This window comes from Balaenoptera physalus, assembly GCF_965194825.1.
Source record: "Balaenoptera physalus genome assembly, chromosome: 1".
NCBI classification, from domain to species: Eukaryota; Metazoa; Chordata; class Mammalia; order Artiodactyla; family Balaenopteridae; genus Balaenoptera; species Balaenoptera physalus.
This window is the reverse complement of record NC_138882.1, coordinates 177,686,289-177,708,142: the sequence shown is the minus strand read 5'-3', so window position 1 is coordinate 177,708,142 and position 21,854 is coordinate 177,686,289.

Genomic DNA, 21,854 nt, shown 5'->3' with positions numbered 1-21,854 from the left:
GCAGGGGAGGAGCAGGAAGAACCGTTCTTTAAACAAAGCGGAGGCAGCATCCAAGGCCGCCATGCAGGGTCAAGGGAAATGGGTCAGAGGGAGGCACTTCCTGATGCCTGACTGGCTGGGCCCGGTGATTAAGCAATCTTAGGGTCAGCAAAGGTGGTTTCCACTCTGGGCAGATTCCAAAGTGTCCAACTGGCTGTGGACACTCCTGACTCAGAGTTGGCTCAAGAAGCTGTCGATAGGTTTATCTTGAACCTTCCAAGAAAAGAAAGTTGACTGAACTATTTCATGGTTTTTAATCGTAGACTGACTAGCAACAAAGATTCTCTCCTTGACCAAATTCTACTCAGCCTCCCCTGAACTTTTCAATCAGGCTTCAACTTTTGGATTTTCATGTTCATCTCTGCGCTGTCCAATTTTAGCAAGAATCCTGTGAGGTTGGTTTAGTTAGAATTCCCCCATCCTCCATGTCTGATCTCCCTCCATATCTAATTGGGCTTCTCAGCCTCCACCAGCCCCAGGTGATGTCTGATCGCCCTGGCCGGCCTTCAGCAGGAATCCTGTTAGGGCAGTTTAGCCAGAATCCCACCCCCCACACCCCTTACTCCTGATGTTGCCTCTTAGTAATTTTCCATCCACTCACACCCACCCTGCCCCTTGGCTAGAAATCCCCACTTGCCCATACTGTATTCAGAGCTGATTCTTGAATAAAGCCTCTCTTACCATCTTTAACAAGTGTCATGAATAATTTTCCAATAGCTTTCATGACCCATGAGAGGACATAGGAAACAGTCCACAAGCAAGGGGTTGTGGGGAATACCTGAATGGTTGAGGAAGCAACGGTGGAGGCAAGACTGGATTGGCGTTCAAGTTCTAGTTCTGCCTCATCCTGGCTGTGTGATCTTGAACAAGTCTGAGCCTTAGCTGCTTCTCCTGTAAAATTAGAGGATGGGGTGGACCGCCCAGCTCTGACTTTCAGTAGGTACTTAGTAAACGTCCATTGAATAAATGAAAGGAAAATAAAAACAACCTCCAGGTATTGAACCCTCACCATGCAAAGTTCTAGACACATAAGCAGACAAATAAATACCTACCAGCTAATTGACAGATAAGTTCACCATTCAAGAAAACAAAAACAAAAACAGATTGAGGGGACTTCCCTGGGGTGCAATGATTAAGAATCCGCCTGCCAATTCAGGGGACATGGGTTCGAGCCCTGGTCCGGGAAGATCCCACATGCCGCGGAGCAACTAAGCCCGTGCGCCACAACTACTGAGCTTGCACTCTAGAGTCCGCGAGCCACAACTACTGAAGCCTGCATGCTGCAACTACTGAAGCCTGCGCACCTAGAGCCTGTGCTCCACAACGAGAGAAGCCACTGCAATGAGAAGTCCACGCACCACAATAAAGAGTAGCCCCCGCTCACTGCAACTAGAGAAAGCCCGCGCACAGCAACGAAGACCCAATGCAGCCAATAAATAAATAAATTAATTAATTAATTTAAAAAAAAACCAAACAGATTGAGAAGTGAGACTTGTGACCTAGCAGGGAAGATCTATAGGGGAAAGGATTTGGGTAGGCCTGGAAGGAGTCAAGGCATAGAACTAAACTTTTCAACAAACACTTTTTCATTTGTGAGAAAATCTCACAAGCCTTAGCAATAAAGATCATATAACCATGTTACATTACATATGGAAATATAACATAGTCTTTCCTAGGAAGGAGTTAGAAGGAGGTCCAAGTGATTTGGCTGAGATGAGGTCTACCATCCTTTGTGCCCTGGATTAAAATCTTCAAAGGGTCTTATAGGCCAGGAGGCAAATCTTCTACTTTACTTCAGGATTTCCTGTCCTCCTGCTTCGATTTATGTTTCTTCAAAGCACTTATCAAGGACTTCCCTGGTGGCGCAGTGGTTAAGAATCCGCCTGCCAATGCAAGGGACATGGGTTCGAGCCCTGGTCCGGGAAGATCCCACATGCCGGGGAGCAACTAAGCCCGTGCACCACAGCTACTGAGCCTGCGCTCTAGAACCTGCGAGCCACAACTACTGAAGCCTGCAAACCCTAGGGCCTGCGTGCCGCAACTACTGAGCCAGCGTGCTGCAACTACCGAAACCCGAACACCTAGAGCCCGTGCTCCGCAACAAGGGAAGCCACCGCAATGAGAAGCTCACGCACCGCAACGAAGAGTAGCCCTCACTCGCTGCAACTAGAGAAAGCCCGCGCGCAGCAAAGAAGATCCAATGCAGCCAAAACAAACAAACAAAACACTTATCATCATCTGACACCCACTATATATATATATATTTTTTGAAATATCACCAAACACTTTATTTAAAAGGCTGACATTTACTATTACTCACTCATTCATTTATTGCAACGTTCAAAGTGATATTGAATGCCTACTCAGTTCTTGAAGAGTTCTTCATTTATTCCTTCTACATTGCTCTTCTTTATGTGCATCCAAGTTTCTGACCTATATTTTACTTCTTCTTGAATAACTTCTTTCAAAATTTCTTGCAGAGAAAATCTGCTAGCAATTAATTCCCTCAGTTCTTGTTTGTCTGAGAGTCTTCATTTCTCATTTACTTTCGAAGGATAATTTTGCTGGATAGAATTCTAGGTTCACTGGTTTTTTTCTCTCAACACACTAAATTATTCACTCCACTCTCTTCTTGCTTGCCTGGTTTTGGATGAGAGGTCTGGTGTAATTATTATCTTTGTTCCTCTATAGATAAGGTATTCTTTCTATCACACTATCCCCAACTTCCTGACATCTTTCAAGATTTTCTCTTTGTCTTTGGTTTTCTGCATTTTGAATATGATATGTCTAGCTGTGCATTTGGGGGTATTTACCTCATTGGATAAGATTTCTGTGCTTCTTGGATCTGTGGTTCAGTGTTTGTTATTAATTTTGGAAAGTTACCAGCCATTAATATTTCAAATATTTCTTCTACTCCTTTCTTTCTTTCTTCTCCTTCTGGTAGTCCAAGTAAGCATATCTTATAACTTTTGATATTCTCTCATTGTTCTTGGATACTCTGATTTGCTTTTTTCTCTTTGCATTTTAATCCAGTTCAGCATTATGGTCTGAACGCCAGAAACTTGTATTTATCCAAAGGTCCTTTCTATAAATCTCTATATTTCACTTATTTGTTCACTTGTCTGTTTCTCTTCCCTAAAATATAAACTCCACGAGGGCAGGGATCTATGTCTATTTTGGTCACTTCTACATCTCCAATGCTTAGAACGGTGTTTGGTACATACTAGGTGTTCAACTAATATTTATTGAATGAACAAATGAGTGAATGAAGTGGCTGAACCTCAGAAAGGTTAAATAAAATGACTTACCCAATGTTATCCAGCCAGCAAGGGGCAGAGCTGAAATTCAAACCCGTGGAATCAACCCATTTAACTTCTATGTCATAACTGTCTCTTTTATTCAATGAATGTTTATAGAGATCCTAATTCCCATTGGGCCCTGTTCTAGGTGCTGGGGTTATAGCAGTAAACCAAACAAAGTCCTTGCCCTCATGGTGCTTGCATCCTAGTATCCTCCCATAAGAAAAGAGATGTAACTTTATAATATTGGGAAGGTGGATGCAAGGGCCGAGAGTTGAGTTGCAACTCCCAGTTGCATGCCCATGGTAGACATGACTACTTGATAGAGGCCCTTATGCCTGCTCAGCCCAATGCTACTCACAATCCTCCACAATGCAGCACCCCAGGCTGCCACTGTCCACTGGAGTTGGCACTGAAATAAACCTTATTTGCCATGTGTAAATAGTTGAATCAATAAGGGCATGAATCCCAATCATGCACTGTGCAGCCAGAACCTCTGGAACCACAAATGCAAGGCCCATGGCTGGCCCAGGACTTAGGGTTTCTTCCCACTGGTCCCAGGCAGTGTCTTCCTCATTCCTTTTCCCAGCCACTGACCTACCCTGGGGGAATGGAGGACAAGGAGACTCACCAAGGTGCAGATCAGATCGAAAGGCCCTACAGGTGACCAGGTTATGTCGAAGCTGGGAGCGTAGCCTGGTGTAAGGAATGGGCATAGGCTCTGGAATGGGCAGTTCTGGGTTAAAATCACTGCTTCTCCATTATTTGTGTGACCTCGGGCAAATCACTGCACCATACTGAGCCTTAGTTTCCTCGCTTGTTAAATGGGATAATGCATTGGCTTCAAAGGGTTGACATGAAGATTAGATGAAATAATCTATATAAAGGGACTGGCTTAGTGCTTGGCACATAGTAGGCACTCAACAAACGTTTGATGAGTGAACAAATGACTGCATGAGTGAATGAATGCACAAGCGTTCTAGCATGGAAGGTGGACACAAAAGCAAGAGTGGCAGACTGTATTATCCAGAGACAACCTAAGCAAAGTCTCCCATCTGTATGACTTCTCCCACTGAGAGGTGAGGTTTATGTCACCTCCTCTTGAAATTAGGAAGACCTTTGTGATTATTTTAACTGAAAGAGTATTCCAGAAGTGATGCTATGTGACTTTCAAGGCTGGGAACCCTCACTCTTGAAGACTTCAGTTACCATGTAAAGGATCTGATAGCCCTGAGGTTGCCAGGCTGTGTGGAAGCCCAAACTCGCCCATGTGGAGAGACCACAAGGAGAGGCTCTGAGAGACCATGAAGACAGAGAGATGCCCAGTCAGCTTCGTCCACCATCTGCCACCAGCAACCACATGAGAGACCCGAGTCAGGCCACCCAGCCGATCCTTCCTGTATGCTGGACCCACAGAAACTTGGAGAGATAATAAAACCATTGCTGTTGCTTTAAACCATTAAGCTTTGGGGTGACTTATTAGGCAACAATAGTAACTAGAACCGCAGGTAACCCAAATACCCTCCAATGAGTGCTATAACAGAAGTTTGCACTGTGTGTTTGAAAACACAGAGGAGGGAGCCATGAAAAGTAATTGAATGTACGACGTGAAGAAAGAAATTACACTAATACATCTAAGAGGATACACTGTCAAACTGAGTTGTTGTTGGAAGAAATCTTTATTTTTTATTTTATTGAAGTATAGTTGGTTTACAATGTTGTGTTAGTTTCAGGTATACAGCAAAGTGATTCAGTTATGTATATAGATAGATAGATATACATATATTCTTTTACAGATTCTTTTCCCTCATAGGCGATTACAAAACATTGAGTACAGTTCCCTGTGCTATAGAGTAGGTCCTTGTTGGTTATCTATTTTATTTATAGTGGTGTGTATATGTTAATTCCAACCTCCTAATTGATCCCTCCTCCACCCCTTTCCCCTTTGGTAGCCATAAATTTGTTTTCTATGTCTGTGGGTCTATTTCTGTTTTGTAAATAAGTTCATTTGTATCTTTTTTTTTTTTTTTTTAGATTCCACATGTAAGTGATATCATATGATATTTGTCTTTCTCTGTCTGGCTTACTTCACTTAGTATGATAATCTCTAGGTCCATCCATTTTGCCACAAATGGCATTATTTCACTATTTTTGATGGCTGAGTAGTATTCCATTGCATATATGTACCACATCTTCTTTACCCATTCATCTCTCAATGGACATCTTAGGTTGCTTCCATGTCTTGGCTATTGTAAATAGTGCTGATGTGAACATTGAGGTGCATGTATATTTTTGAATTTATCTTTAGATGAAGGTTTTCAGATACGGGAACTCAAGGACAATCTCCATTCCACGCTGTCTTAGGAAACCTCCCTGGATTTCCACTGCCCCCACCCCCAACCCCTTTTCCCAGACCCGGGGTCAAGTTCTGAACTCCCATAACTTTCAGGCTGCTGAACAACAGAAAGAGCATTGGACTTGGTGTGAGAATTCTTGGGTTCAAGCCCTGGTCCACTGGCTAGTAGCTGCATGATTCTGGGCAAGTCAGTTTGCCCAAGTCAGCTAAACCTCAGGCTCTCATTTACGGAAGGGAAATGCTGTAACTGCTAATGTTTTTAAATGCTCTGTGCCTCCTGGGCTCTGAGCCCTTTAAACACACCACTTCCCTTAATCCTCACAACCACCCAGTGAGATAGAGATTATCATCTCCGTTTTCCCAATGAGGAACCTGACCCAGAGACATTAAGATACTTGCCCAAGGCTGTGCATCATTAGAGTGGCAGGGCTGGGATTCAAAACCAGGCTGTGGAGCTCCAGAGCTTGTGCACTTAACATTGTGTTGATCCAGTGGGGTGGGGCGGAACTCAAGGAGAGCTTGTGAAAGTAAGTGAAAGGGCTTCTCTAAATGAAAGTAGTGCTGCGTGCAAAATGTGAAGAAACTTATTTATAGTTCTTTGTAGCTCCCTCAGAGCACTTAGCTTGCTCTGCTGTATAGTGTACACAGTTGCTCTCATTTCTGACTCCTGTTGTCAAAATGCCTTAAAGGCAAGATCCATGTCTCATTCATCGCTGCACCCGCAAAGGATCCAATCCAGCTCCAAGGACTGAATTGGAGCTCAGGAAAAAAGAGGGGATGGAGTGGATTCCTTGTTTAAGCTGAAGGGCTAAGGCAATTATATCTGCTCATTACAATGTAATGAAAACAAGAACACCTTTCAAAAACACATTAAAAAAAAAATCTCAGTGTTCCTGAAACACTTCTAAACCATGCTTTCTATCCTGGGCTTTAAAACTCAACGTATCATTTTCTTGCTGAGAGTTTGCAGATGCAGTCTCAACAGAAGGGGAAGAAAGAGAAGCAGAGAGTCTTTATGGCTCCAGCAGACTTTCCTGGACACATTCCTCAGGGTAGGAAGAGGACCTTCCATTCACAAGCAGCAGAATCTGACTGGGGAGGAGATGGGGGAGAAGTTATTTGAACGCAGAACTCTCTCAGGCCCAGAGGTTCTGTGGAAACCTGTTTTTTCAAAGTTCTCTTGTGTGTGACCTGACCTAGAAACTCTGGGGAAGTTCGAGAGATTTGATGTTATGAGCTGCCCATGAAGTTAGGTCCAAAAGCTTCCCTCAAGCTGAGGTTCTTCTTATAGAAGTCGTGAGAACTGGGACCTCCCTGGTGGCGCAGTGGATAAGACTCTGCACTCCCAGTGCAGGGGGGCCTGGTTCAATCCCTGGTCAGGGAACTAGATCCCACATGCATGCCGCAACTAAGAGTTCCCATGCCACAACTAAAGAGCCTGCCTTCTGCAACTAAGAGGTGGTGCAACCAAATAAATAAATATTTAAAAAAAAAAAAAAGGAAAGAAGAAGTCTGGAGAGCCTATACCATTTCCAGTGTAGCAAGAAGAGAAATTCTTCAACATGTTTGTGTTAGTGGGCTTGTCACTCATTTTCCACAGTGAGTAGCAAACTTCCTTAACAAGTTAACATTGAACCAAAATAGGATTCACTTGACTAGTGCTAAATGCAGGTGAAAGAGCTCATTCTTCTGCTCATGAACAGTCATCTCAGACTTTTGGCAATTGTAAATTTAAGCTCTAAATTATAACCAATAACATTTTACATTCACCTGAGCTATTGAAACAGCCAAGTGTGCATGGATAGTACAACAGCTTAAGACAACAGCTTTGGAATCAGACAGGCTGGGTTTGAATCTCAACCCCATCATTTTGTAGCTGTGGGGCCATAGGTAAACAGTTTAATCTGTTTAAACCTCAATACCTTCCAGTACAAATTAGGTCTAATCATAGTTAAAGATTCCCAGGGTTATTGTCAGGATTAAATGAGTATATGTACATCTACGTGGCTTAGTATATTAAATCCTGAGTAAATGTTAGCTCTTCTGGTAGGCAGCCCCTAAAATGGTTCCCAGTAACCCCTGCATCCTGGTACAGTCAGCCCTCTGTATCCATGCGTTCTGCATCCCTAGATTCAGCCAACCACAGATTGAAAATATTCCAGGGGGAAAAAATTCCAGAAACTTTCAAAAAGGAAAACTTAAATTTGCCACATGCAGGCAACTATTTACATAGCATTTACATTGTGTTTACAACTATTTACATAATATTTACATTGTATTAGGTGTTATAAGTAATCTAGAGGTGATTTAAAGTATATGGGCGGGTGTGCCTAGGTTATAAGCAACTATTACGCCATTTTATACAAGGAAGTTGAACATCCACAGATTTTGGTATCTGAGGGGGTCCTGGGACCAATCCCCTGCATATACTGAGAGACAACTGTATTTACATCCTTTCCTCCTCTTGACTGTGGGCTGGACTCAGTGACTAGCTTCCAATAAACAGAATATAGCAAAAGTGGTGAGATGTTAGGGACCCTGAGTAGCCAAAACAATCCTGAAAATGGAAGAACAAAGTTGGATGTCTCACACTTTCTGATTTCAATACTTACTACAAAGCTACAGTAATCAAAACAATGGGAAACTGGCATAAACATAGACAAAAAGATCCATGGAATAGAATAGAGAGCCTAGAAATAAACCCTCACACATACGGTCACATGATTTCCAACAAGGGTGCCAAGACCATTCAGTGGAGAGAGAACAGTCTTTTCAACAAATGTGCTAGGAAAACTGAATATCCACAAGCAAAAGTATGAAGTTGGACTCTCATTTTATACCATATACATAAAATAACCCCAAAATGCATCAAAGACCTAAACATAAGAGCTAAAACTCTTAAGGAAACATGGAACAAGAGCTTCACCATGTCAGATTTGGCAAAGATGTGTTGGATTATGATATCAAAGGCACAGACAACAGAAGAGAAAATAAGCAAACTGGACTTCATGAAAACTAAAAATTTTGTGCCTCAAAGGACTCTATCAGCAGAATGAAATGACAACCTATCGAATGGGAGAAAATATTTGCACATCATATATCTGATAAGAGATTAATATCCAGAATATATAAAGAACTCCTAAAAATCAACAATGACAAAATGACCCAATTCAAAAATGGGCTAAGAAGTTAAATAGATATTTCTCCAGAGAAGATATACAGATGGCCAATAAGTATATGAAAAAGATGGTCTACATCACAAATCATTAGGGAATTGCAAGACAAAACCACAATGAGATACCCCTTCACAACCATTAGGATGGTTAATATAAAACAAAAACAAAAAACCCAGAAAATAACAAGTGTTGGCAAAGGTGTGGAGAAATTGGCACACTTGTGTAGTGCTGATGAGAGTATAAAATTGTGCAGCTGCTATGGAAAACAGAATAGTGGTTCCTGAAAATTCTTTAAATATAATTACCATATGGTTCATCAATTCCACTTGTGGCTACATAACAATAGTTGAAAGCAGGGACTTGAACAGATATTTGTTACACCCATGCTCATAGTAGCATTATTCACAGTAGCCAAAAGGTAGAAATAACCCGAATGTCCATCTACAGATGAATGGATAGACAAAATGTGGTTTATCCTTACCAGTGGAATATTATTGTCTTAAAAAAGAATGGAAATTCTAATACATATTACAACATGGATGAACCTTGATGATGTTATGCTAAGTGAAATAAACTGGACACAGAGGGAAAATATTATATGATTCCACTTCAGTGAGGTACTTAGAATAGTCAAAATCATAGGGACAGAAAACTGAATGGTGGTTATCAGGGGCTGGGGGGAGGGGAACATGGGGAGTTAGTGTTTAATGAGAACAGAGTTTCAGTTTGGGAAGATGAAAAAGTTCTGCAGATGGGTAGTGGTGATGGTTTCACAACAGTGTGAATGCATTTAATGCCACTGAACTGTACACCTAAAAGTGGTTAAGTTGGTCAATTTTATGTTATGTATATTTTACCACAATACGAAAACAGTGGTGGGATGTTACTTCTGAGATTAGGTTGAAAAAGACTGTGACTTCCATCTTGCTTGCTCTCCCACTTCAACTCACCCTGGAGGAAAATATTGCCGTATGGTATGCTGTCCTGTGGAGAAGCTCCCGTGGCAAGGAAACGAAGTTTTCAGCCAACAGCCAGGAAGAACCTGAGGCCTGTGGACAGCCAGGTGAGTGACTTTGGAAGTGGATCCTTGCCCACATCCAGCCTTGAAATGACGGGCTGACTCCTTATTGCAATCATGGGAAGACCCTGAGCTTCTTATTTATTGAATAAGAGAAAAAGATGAAGGCTCAAAATCAAATTACAAAAAGAATTGTTAAGAATGAAATACATGGGGCTTCCCTGGTGGCGCAGTGGTTAAGAATCCGCCTGCCAATGCAGGGGACACGGGTTCGAGCCCTGTTCAGGGAAGATCCCACATGCCGTGAGCAACTAATCCCATGCGCCACAACTACTGAAGCCCGCGTGCCTGGAGCCCGTGCTCCGCAACAGGAGAAGCCACCGCAATGAGAAGCCCACTGCAATGAAGAGCAGCCCCCGTGCAGCAACAAAGACCCAACGCAGCCAAAAATAAATAAAAATAAAATAAATTCAAAAAGAAGTCTTTGCTCATTAATGCCCTTTCTTTGATGATTTATATGAACTCTCTTACCCCTTAAAAAAAAAAAGAATGAAATACATGAACAGGTGATTATCATCCTATCTCAAAGTGAATGAACACAGGAATGAAAACCGGACTATTTAAATAAACCTAATTTTGCCAGTCATAGGAGTTCCAGGACTGTCTGCTCATACGGGTTGCTTTGCATGGCAAGAACACATGGGCACTTCCGGCATCCAGTGCTGGTACAAGACAACCCTCAACATCCACTCCTAATGATTAACACTGTTCAGGCCCCAAGGAAATGCTTTCCACATCTCTTGCCCCATGATCTTGAAACATAAGGCAATTGCATCCAAATGACATGAAGGTTTGTGGTTGATTTTGTCGTTATGAATGTAAATTTGACAAGGTACTAAGATAAGACATCTTTTATTTAAATGATTTTTAGTTTGTCGCATTTAAATAATTAGACAAACGATATGTGGGTCTCCATCTGCACCCTTGCCCCAGACCCCATATGTCAGGGATAGGTCTCAGTATCATAGTATGTTGAAAAAGAAGATCCACGCTATAAAAAAGTATCTTTATTTTACTTCTTCTTTTTTTTTTTTTTTTACTGTGGTAAGATTCACATAACTTAAAATTTACCAACTTAACCATTTTTAGGTGTGTAGTTCAGTGATTAAGTCCATTCATATTGTTGTGCAACTATCGACATCACCCATCTCCAGAACTTTTTCATCTTGCAAAACAAACTCTATACGCATTTTTTGTTTGTTTGTTTTTATTGAAGTATAGTTTACAATATCATGTGACACTCTATACTATAACTCCCCATTCTCCCTCTTCCCAGCCCCTGGTAAGCACCGTTATACTTTCTGTCTCTATGAGTTTGACTACTCAAGGAACTTCATATAAGTGGAATCATACAGTATTTATCTTTCAGTGATTAGCTTATTTCACTTAGCATAATATCTTCAAGTTTCAACCATGTTATGGCATCTGTCAAAATTTCCTGCCCTTTTAAGGTGGAATAGTGTTATCGTATGTATATGCCACATTTTGCTTACCCATTCACACATCAATAGACACGTGAGTTGCTTCCATGTTTTAGCTACTTTGAATAATGTTGCTGTGAACAGGGGTGTAAAAAATAATCTGTTTTTTGGCCATGCTGTGGGCATGCGGGATCTTAGTTCCCTGACCAGGGATCGAACCTGTACCCCCTGCAGTGAAAGCGAGGAGTCTTAACCACTGGACCTCCAGTGAAGTCCCTGAGACCCCACTTTAAATTCTTTTGGGTAGGTACACAGAAGTGGAATTGATGAACCGTATGGTAATTATATTTTTAATTATTTTAGGAGCCATGATACTCTTTTCCACAGTGGCCATGCCAATTTGCATTCCTACCAGCAATGCACAAGGGTTTCAATATCTCTGCATCCTCACCAACACTTATTATTTTTTGCTTTTCTGTTTTTGTTTTTATAATAGCCATCCCAATGGTTGTGAAGAGGTATCTCATTGTGGTTTTGTCTTGCAATTCCCTAATGATTTGTGATGTAGACCATATTTTTCATATACTTATTGGCAATCTGTGTATCTTCTCTGGAGAAATATCTATTCAACTTCTTTGCCCATTTTTGAATTGGGTCATTTTGTCGTTGTTGGTTTTTAGGAGTTTTTTATATATTCTGGATATTAATCTCTTATCAGATATATGATGTGCAAATATTTTCTCCCATTCGATAGGTTGCCATTTCTCTCTGTTGATAGTGTCCTTTGAGGCACAAAAGTTTTTAGTTTTCGTGAAGTCCAATTTGCTTAGCTTTTCTTTTGTTGTCTGTGTCTTTGGTGTCATAATCCAACACATCACTGACAAATCTAAATCTTGTGTCATGTTTCCTTAAGAGTTTTAGCTCTTATGTTTAGGTCTTTGATGCATTTGGGGTTATTTTTTTGTATATGGTATAGAATGAGAGTCCAGGGGCTTCCCTGGTGGCACAGTGGTTAAGAATCCACCTGCCAATGAAGAGGACACAGGTTCGAGCCCTGGTCCGGGAAGATCCCACATGCCTCGGAGCAACTAAGCCTGTGCGCCACAACTACTGAGCCTGTGCTCTAGAGCCCCTGAGCCACAACTACTGAAGTCTGCGCACCTAGAGCCCGTGCTCTGCAACAAGAGAAGCCACCGCAATGAGAAGCCCGTGCACTGCAATGAAGAGTAGCCCCGCTTACTGCAACTAGAGAAAGCCTGTGTGCAGCAACGAAGACCCAACTCAGCCAAAAATAAATAAATACATAAATAAATAAATAAAAACCTTGAGGATATTAAAAAAAAAAAAAGAAAGAGTGGGATTCTTTTAAAAAAAAAATGAGAGTCCAACTTCATACTTTTGCTTGTGGATATTCAGCTTTCCTAGCACATTTGTTGAAAAGACTGTCCTCTCTCCACTGAATGGTCTTGGCACCCTTGTTGGAAATCATGTAACCGTATATGTGAGGGTTTATTTCTAGGCTCTCTATTCTATTCCATGGATCTGTGTGTCTATGTTTATGCCAGTTTCCCATTGTTTTGATTATTGTAGCTTCGCAGTAAGTATTGAAATCAGAAGGTGTGAGACTTCAACTTTCTTCTTCTGTTTTCAAGATTCTTTTGGTTATTCAGGGTCCCTTGGGACCCACATGAATTTTAGGATGGATTTTTCTATCTGAAAAAGAATGTCATTGGGTTATTGATAGGGATTGCATTGAGTGTATAGATCACTGGGTAGTATTGACATCTTAACAATATTAAGTCTTCCAATCTATGAACATTCGTGACTTTCCACTTATTTATGTCTTCTTTAATTTCTTCTAGCATTTTTAAATTTTTTATTTTAGTTTTCATTGAACAAGACTTTCACCTCCTTGGTTAAATTAATTACTAAGTATTTTATTCTTTTTGATACTATTATAAATGGAGTTGTTTTCTTAATTTCCTTTTCATATTGTTCATTGTTAGTTTATAGAAATGTAACTGATTTGGGGGTGTTGACTTTTTATTATGCTACTTTGTCAAATTTGTTTATAGTTCTAATTGATTTTGGTGGAATTTTAGGGTTTTCTACATATAAAATCATATCATCTGCAAACAGAGATAATTTTACTTCTTTTCCAATATGGATGCCTTTTATTTCTTTTTCTTGCTTAATTGCACTGTATAGGACTCTGGGACTATGTTTAATAGAAATGGCAAAACTGAGCATCCTTGCCTTGTTCCTGTTCTTAGAGGAAAAGCTTTCACTCTTTCACCATTGAGCATGATGTCTGCTGTGGGTTTTTCATACATGACTTTTATTATGTTGAGGTAGTTTCTTTCTATTCCTGGTTTGTTGAGTGTTTTATTTTGTCAAATGCTTTTTCTGCATTAGTTGAAATGATCATGTGGTTTTTTCCTTCATTCCATTTAAGTGGTGTATTACATTGATCAGTTTTCTGTATGTTGAACCATTCTTGCATATCAGGAATGAATTCCATTTGGTCATGGTGTATAATCCCTTTACTATGCTGTTGAATTCAGTTTGATAGTATTTTGTTGAGAGTTTTTGTATTAATGTTCATAAGGGATATTGGTCTGTAGTTTTCTTTTCTTGTCATGTCTTTGTTGGCTTTGATAGCAGAGTGTTATAAAATGAGTTAGGAAATGTTCCCTCCTCTTCAATTTTTGGGAAAATTTTGAGAAGAATTGGTGTTAGTTCTTGTTAAATGTTGGTAGAATCCACCAGCGAAGCCATTAGGCCAAAGCTTTTTCTTTGTCAGATTTTGATTACTGATTTAATCTCCTTACTAATTATAGGTCCAGTCAGATTTTCCATTGCTTTTTGACTCAGTCTTGGTAGGTTATATGTTTCTAGAAATGCTTCCATTTCATCTAGGTTATCCAATTTGTTGGAGTACAGTTGTTCATAGTACTCTCATAATCTTTTTATTTTTGTAGAATTGGTAGTAATGTCTCAACTTTCATTCCGGATTTTGAGTAATTTGAATCCTCTCTTTTTTTCTTAGTCAATATAGCTAATTTGTCAATTTTTTTTTAAAGAACCAACTTTTGGTTTTGTTGATTTTCTCTGTTGTTTTTCTATTCTGTATTTTATTTATCTCTGTTTGAATCTTTATTATTTCCTTTCTTCTGCTACCTTTGAGCTTAGTTTGTTCTTTTTCTAGTTCCTTAAGTAGTAAAGCTAGATTGTTGATTTGAGATATTTCTTGTTTTTAGTGTGTTTATACATACACATTTCTCCCTTAGCACTGTTTTTGCTGCATTGCAAAAGTTTCGGGACGTTGTGCTCTCATTTTCATTTGGTTTTAAGTAGTTTCTAATTTCCCTTGTGACATATTTGACCCATTGATTGTTTAAGAGTGTGTTGTTTAATTTCCACAATTTTGTGAATTTTCCAGTTTTCCTTCTGTTATTGACTTCTGACTTCATCCTGTTGTGGTCAGAGAAGATACTTTAAATGATATCCATATTTTAAAATATATTTTGACTTAATTTGTGACCTAAAATATGGTCTATGCTGGAGAATGTCCCATGTGCACTTGAGAAGAATGTGTGTGCTGTTCTTCTTGGGTAGAGTGTCCTGTATATGTCTGTTAGAGCTGGTTGGTTTATTGTGTTGTTCAAGTCCTCTGTTTCTTTACTTATATTCCATCTGGTTGTTCTATCTTTTAATGAGAATGGCATATTGAAGTCTCCAACTATTGTTGTAGAAATATCTATTTCTCTCTTCAGTTCTATCAATTTTTGCTTCATACATTTGATTGTCTGTTATTAGGTACATAAACTTATTCTTTTAAATCTGTTCAGGTTGATCGTTCTTTTCCAGTCAAAACACCCATTTTCATGGGGAGGTGACCTTTTTGCTTACTCGTAGGCAGGGCTGACATTTAGCCAGTATGCTCCCAATGGCCTTACTGGCTGTCTAATTTTGATTGGTCAAATGTCTGATTGGATGTTGTCTGTGCTACACCAGTTGTTATTTTACATTACCGTCCTTTCTTTTGGGTAATAGAATTCTGTGGTCACTTTAAATTTTAAACTCAATTTTGACTCAGTAATTAAAATTGGTCAGTCCCGGTTATAATCAGAACTCTGAACTTGGTTGAGAGTTGATGCTCTCTTCTTCCTTATTTCTCCCTCAGCAGCTTGCTAACTATATAGCGTTTGACATCTCTGAGATTTCAGTCACAGAGGAAGAAGTGTAAAGGAGAGCAGGAAAGTTCCTTCTGGACCAGAGCTCTTGTCAGATGGCTTCATGTTTTCCTGGCTTGATGGATATCAAAAACTGCCTCTTGCTCTTGGGCACTTTTGGGGGTCCTTCAGGAACTCCTCTTCATGAGTTCACCTGGCTGTAATCTCTTTGCAGTGGGCTGTGTTCCTCCTTAGGCTGGCTCCTGCAGAAGCTCCCTCAGCTTCTGCCTCTTAGCAGTACACTTTCACTGCAGGAATACCCTTGTGGGCAGGATCCCTCTGAAAATAACCCCACATACGGTAGATTATATTTATAGTCTAGTTTTTCTTTGCTTCCTTTCTAATTGGCGTTAAGAATATATGTGCAAGTTTACTAGGCTGATGATAGCCTGGACTCAGAAGGGTGGCTACCTTCCATTCCAGAGCAAGCTGTATTCTGAGCATTTTCTAGAAATACAGACCCTGAAGACTATGTCAGTGTAGCAGGCTAAAAGCAGAGGCTTTGGTATCTCATTGACCCAGGTGTGAGTTCTCTGCGTGTGACTTTGAGAAAATCATTTAACCTATCTCTCTGAATCTCAATTTTCTCATCTGTTAAATGGGGATAATAATATTACTTACCTTAGTGGGATTGTGTTGAGAATTAAATAAGATAATGCATATAAATTGCTTAGTACACTGTCTTGCTCATTGTAAAGTGCTCAGTACTTACCCCTTATTATCTAATGAGGGGTACATTTGGAATACGCAAAAGGTCATACCTTGGAATTGCACAAGGTAACAGTTATAACAAAATAAAATAAAGATCTATCAATTAAAGGCAAGGAGACAGTATAAAAATTCAGCCACGGTGAACTGGAGTCAAGAGATCAGACTGTCCTGGGGGAAGATATTTCACTTCCCCATGCATTAGAAGCTGTGGATTTAACGGAGATTCCTTGGTGCCTGTGTAGTCACACCATGGTGTCAACTAGGCCAAAGTGTTAATCATCTATTAAAGCTATGTCACTATGTCTTTTGTGCTGTGGCAAAACACAAGCTCTTGGGCCATGGAAGCTTGAAGCGCAGTCTCTTCCCAAACCTATGCAATCAGCCAGAGAACATCAGCCACCTGAGTCAGTGGAAAATTCCAGATGTTTGTAGCTCATTAAGTGCCAATCGATGACTATGGAGGCTGTCAACTGTGCTGAGTAAGTAGACCTTATTAGCATCATGTTCCCTGAAGAAAGAACTGTCTCACAGGCATATTTCTTAAAGGGGCCACATATAACCGCCATCTTTAAAAAACCTTTTCAGATTCTTTAGACTATTTCCCTTCTGTGTAAATTCGCTAACTCCTCTTACAGACCCAATGTCACAGAAGCAGCCATAAATAACAAGGAGGGAGAAGAGTATCTCAAAGCTGGAAGCCTGAGACTTCACTTTTGCCCTGATGTTGGGGGCATACATTAAAAGTCTTACCTATATATTTACCCTAGTAATTTTACCTCTAGGAATTTATTTAAAGGGAATTTATTTTAAATAAAGTTTATTTAAGGAAGTGAAGATTTATCTATAAGGATATTCAACTCAGCACGTAATAGCAAAAGATTGCAAGCAACAGTAGGGGGGGGGGGTTGGTGAAATTAACGACAGATGATCACAACATAAAACACTGTTAACAACCACGTAGGCATGTATATATACACAGAAACACATTCACAATCTATTGAGTTTAAGAAGTGAAAAAGGGCTTCCCTGGTGACGCAGTGGTTGAGAATCTGCCTGCCAATGCAGGGGACACAGGTTCGAGCCCTGGCCGGGGAAGATCCCACATGCCGCAGTGCAACTAAGCCCATGTTCCACAACTACTGAACTTGAGCTCTAGAGCCCGCAAGCCACAACTACTGAGCCCATGTGCCACAGCTACCGAAGCCTGCATGCCTAGAGCCTGTGCTCCGCAACAAGAGAAGCCACTGCAATGAGAAGCCCGCGCACTGCAACGAAGAGTAGCCCCCGCTCACCGCAACTAGAGAAAGCCCGCGCACAGCAACAAAGACCCAACACAGCCAAAAATAAATAAATAAATAAATAAATAAATTTATTAAAAAAATAAAAAAGAAGTGAAAAAAAATCAGATAACAAAAGAACATACGCCATTTATTACCACTCTTATAACTAGAAAAAAGAAAAAGCTCAATAACAGAGGGCTTTCTATGTGCCAGGCATTGTTCTAAGTACTTCAGGGATGTTGACTTAGTTAATTCCCTACACTAACTATTAGGTATTGTATTATCCCCATTTTACAGATGAGGAAATTAAAGCACAGAGAGGTTAAAAATTCTGCCAAGGTCATATGCCAGTAAGTCACAGAGCTGAGATTTGACTCTGGACAGGCTTTGGAGTCTGTGCTCTTACCACTCCATACTGCTTCTCAGTATAGAAAAAAGGCTGGAAGGATATCCTCTGAAAGCCTTATCTTTGTGCTTATCTCTGGGAGGTAAGATGTTTTATTTTATTTTTTTGTTTATCTGCCTTTTCTACAGTTAACACACGTTACTTATGTAACAAGATAAACTCCAATAAAAATGTTTAAGAGAGAAGATCTTTGTTGCAGACTTGAAAAAGTCTCTCTGAGCCTCAGTTTCTTCATCTGTAGAATGGTAATAACACCTCTCCTGTAGAGCTAATGCCAAGATTGAAATAATGCTTGTGAAAGCACTCAGATAGTGTAGATTTGGAACGTGTTAAAAGTGCTATGTGAGGCTTCCCTGGTGGCGCAGTGGTTGAGAATCTGCCTGCCAATGCAGGGGACACGGGTTCTATCCCTGGTCCGGGAAGATCCCACATGCCACAGAGCAACTAAGCCCGTGCGCCACAACTACTGAGCCTGTGCTCTAGAGTCCGTGAGCCACAACTACTGAGCCCACGTGCCACAACTACTGAAGCCCACGCACCTAGAGCCCGTGCTCCGCAACAAGAGAAGCCACCGCAATGAGAAGCCCGCGCACCACAACGAAGAGTAGCCCCCGCTCGCCGCAACTAGAGAAAGCCCACGCGCAGCAGCGAAGACCCAACACAGACAAAAATTTTAAAAATTAAAAAAAAAAAAGTGCTAGGTGCTACAGTACAAAGCAACACAAAGTAGAAAGTGACAAGGCAAGATGTCTGCAGGAATTCAGAGATTGTCAAGTTGAGCAGACAGGATGTGAGAGTTTGAGGGGGCTCATATCTCATCTGATTCTCTTTAGCGACTCCGACGACTTCTGAGCTGAGGATTGTGTGCCTCTTCCTCATGCCCTGGGCGTGACTAGTTGGGAGACAGGTATTGTCATGATCTTATATGTTCCATAAGTTGTTACAGAAAAATCTGAACGAACTTTCTGGCTAACCCAATATAAGTAGATGGCTCTCATCTCCCACTATTTTTTTTCAGTGAGTGTCCCAGATTTCCTCTTATTATCAATCCAGTTGCCCGTCTGAGCCTGTTTTGGTTGTTCTTCTAAACATTGCTTCCCATCTCGCTGTTCGCACAGCTTCTGATCTGAAGGACTGGGAGCTCAGCCCCTGCAGCGGGCCAAGCAGCGGACAGCTTGGCTCAATGGACTAGCAGGGAGCTTGCTGGCAGAGCCGGGGGTCCGCTTGTGAGATAAACACCTTCTGAAGTTAATCTAAGTACCTCTGGGTGTTCAGGAGCTAGTTTCTCACTCTTTCCAGTTGTTCATGTGATCACTACCTTTGAGGATTATGGAGGACAAAGGGGGTCCCCTTCACACATACATCCCCACGCTAGGGGATCGCCCTTAGAAAAACTTAGAGCAGGAGCTGTCAACCAGAGTGAGACACTGGAATCAGATGCGCAGTAGGCAAAACTTTACCTCCACCTTCGTAAGCTCTTCAGCTGGACCTGAGAATTAAACTGATGTAAAGCAGACTAACAAGGTAGAAACATTCAAGTCTATTTAATATAAGTTTTATGTGATGCGGAGCCTTCATGGGGAAATGAAGACCCCAAGAAGTGGTAAATCCTAAATGCTTTTCTACTAGATTGAACAAAGGCAGGCAACTGTGGAAAAGTAACTAAAATATATGGAGAGCCTAAAAGAAGATAAAGAGTTGTTACTGAATTTGGTGCCACTCTTCACTGCCTACAAAATCAATACTCTGTCAGTGCTGATAGAAAGGAAAGTTGCCTTTAAACCGAATGCCAGCAATCTGGGGAGAAGGTGGACTCAGCATCCTCCAAAGCCATATCTCAAGTTTCTGCTCGGCCATGAAAGTTTTTAAAAGGAAACAGGGAAGTAATCTTCGTTAATCATTGAGATCGGGGGTCAGAGTCGTCACCATACCCCGCTGTGCAGGCTTGGGTGCAGGCTTGTCGACTCCTCCTGATCTTTATTTCTTTATTTAGAAATAAGCCAAAGGCCAAATGAATTTTAAGTAAAATAAGTCCTTGGGGACTCATGATCTTTATTTAGATGCTATTTTGTTCACACAGTTTGTTCAAGAGATTACTGAAGGGGAAGCTAGGAAAGAGATCTGGTCATCCGTTAATTACTTATTCTTCATTTCTACTTCACTCATCTATGGAAAGAACCAACAAGCTAGGCAAATTATTGTGTGATCAAAAGATTTAAAAGGGGTACGAGGGCTGGAGATGAGTAGAGCATGGGGGTGCCTGGTTTAAGATTAGTGTCAAGATAAAGGGGTGCCTCCTGCAGAGAGCTCTTTCCTGCAAAGAGCTTTTTTCTGCCAAAAGCCGCTCACAAATCCCCGCTTGTCAGAACATCATTCCATCTCTATGGGATCATGGGTGAAAGTCCGTCTTCTGTAACTTCTTCATGCTGACATAGGGCACTGTATCCTTAGAGTGGAAGATGTCGACATGGGTATGTAGCATCTCCCTGCTGACAGCTGTCTCGCCCCTTCACATATATAGGCAGAACAAGCTACAATTATTTTGATGCCCACAAAGATATAGATTATTATGAGCAGTAGTGTTAATCCCATTCTCTTAAGGCCGGCTCTTGGAGCTGTGTTAGCCATAGTTTCAGTACTGCTCAAGATGGAGCAGTTTATGTCACAGCTGCAGTCTGGTCATCATGCAGTTAGCTTTTTCCCTCTGGTGGCAGTTACAGTATCTGTAAAACAACTCAGGAAGGTGCATCGGACACTGAGTCTGTGACTCTATTGTCCTAATCATTAGCTGCTTGAGCCTGCTCTTTTGTGACTCAGGGAGGCCTGGGAGACTTCAGCTTTTCTACAAACAGGAGGCAGGAGATGTGAATGGGCCTTTGTATCAATACTTGGGGAGGGGTGGGGGGTGGCCCACAGGGGTCTGCTTGGTTCCAGACTTACTTTGACAAGGTCTGTTTGTACAGAATTCTCCTGGCCTTGACACCCTCCCCACCCCCCGCCACCCATCTCTGGTGATAAGAACGTTTCTTTCTTCTTGGTATAGGAAGGGTATCTTTTTTTTTTTTTTTTTTACTGACTGTGTTGGGTCTTTGTTGCTGCACACGGGCTTTCTCTAGTTGCGGTGAGCGGGGGCTACTCTTCGTTGCGGTGCGTGGGCTTCTCATTGTGGTGGCTTCTCTTGTTGTGGAGCATGGGCTCTAGGCGCGCGGGCTCCAGCAGTTGTGGCTCGCAGGCTCTAGAGCTCAGGCTCAGTAGTTGTGGCACACGGGCTTAATTGCTCCACGGCATGTGGAATCTTCCCAGCCCAGGGACTGAACCTGTGCCCCCTGCGTTGGCAAGTGGATTCTTAACCACTGCACCACCAGGGAAGCCCAGGAAGGGCATCTTTCACAAGGGCGTTTTCTCCTGCTTTCAGGAAGAAAAGGGGAGGTGGGTCAGAGCACCCTTCCTGCACCTGCTGTTTTTCAAGTGCCTTTAGCTCAAAATAATCATTATGCCAAAGTGGCATATTTAGGAGTGGCATATTCTGCCAGCCTTCAGCTGGAACTGGAACACCCAAGCACCCATCCTCAAAGATTCTGATCCTGGGCTGGGGGTCCAGGCAGCAGAACCCTTTAAAGGTACTGAAGATTGAGAATTGCTGGGTCAGAGTCAGAGGAAGTGTGGGAGTTTCACATTGACTTCCTGTGCCCCATTTAGTAATTAGACCGAAATGGCTGTAATGGCTGAGGACTGATTTGCAATCGCTCTGGAATGTGTGAGCAACTGGGGAGCGAGCAGCAGCTGCTTCCCCAGGAAACAAAACCACTGTGCATGGAGGGGTGTGTGTTTTGATACCAGTTTGGCAACAAGA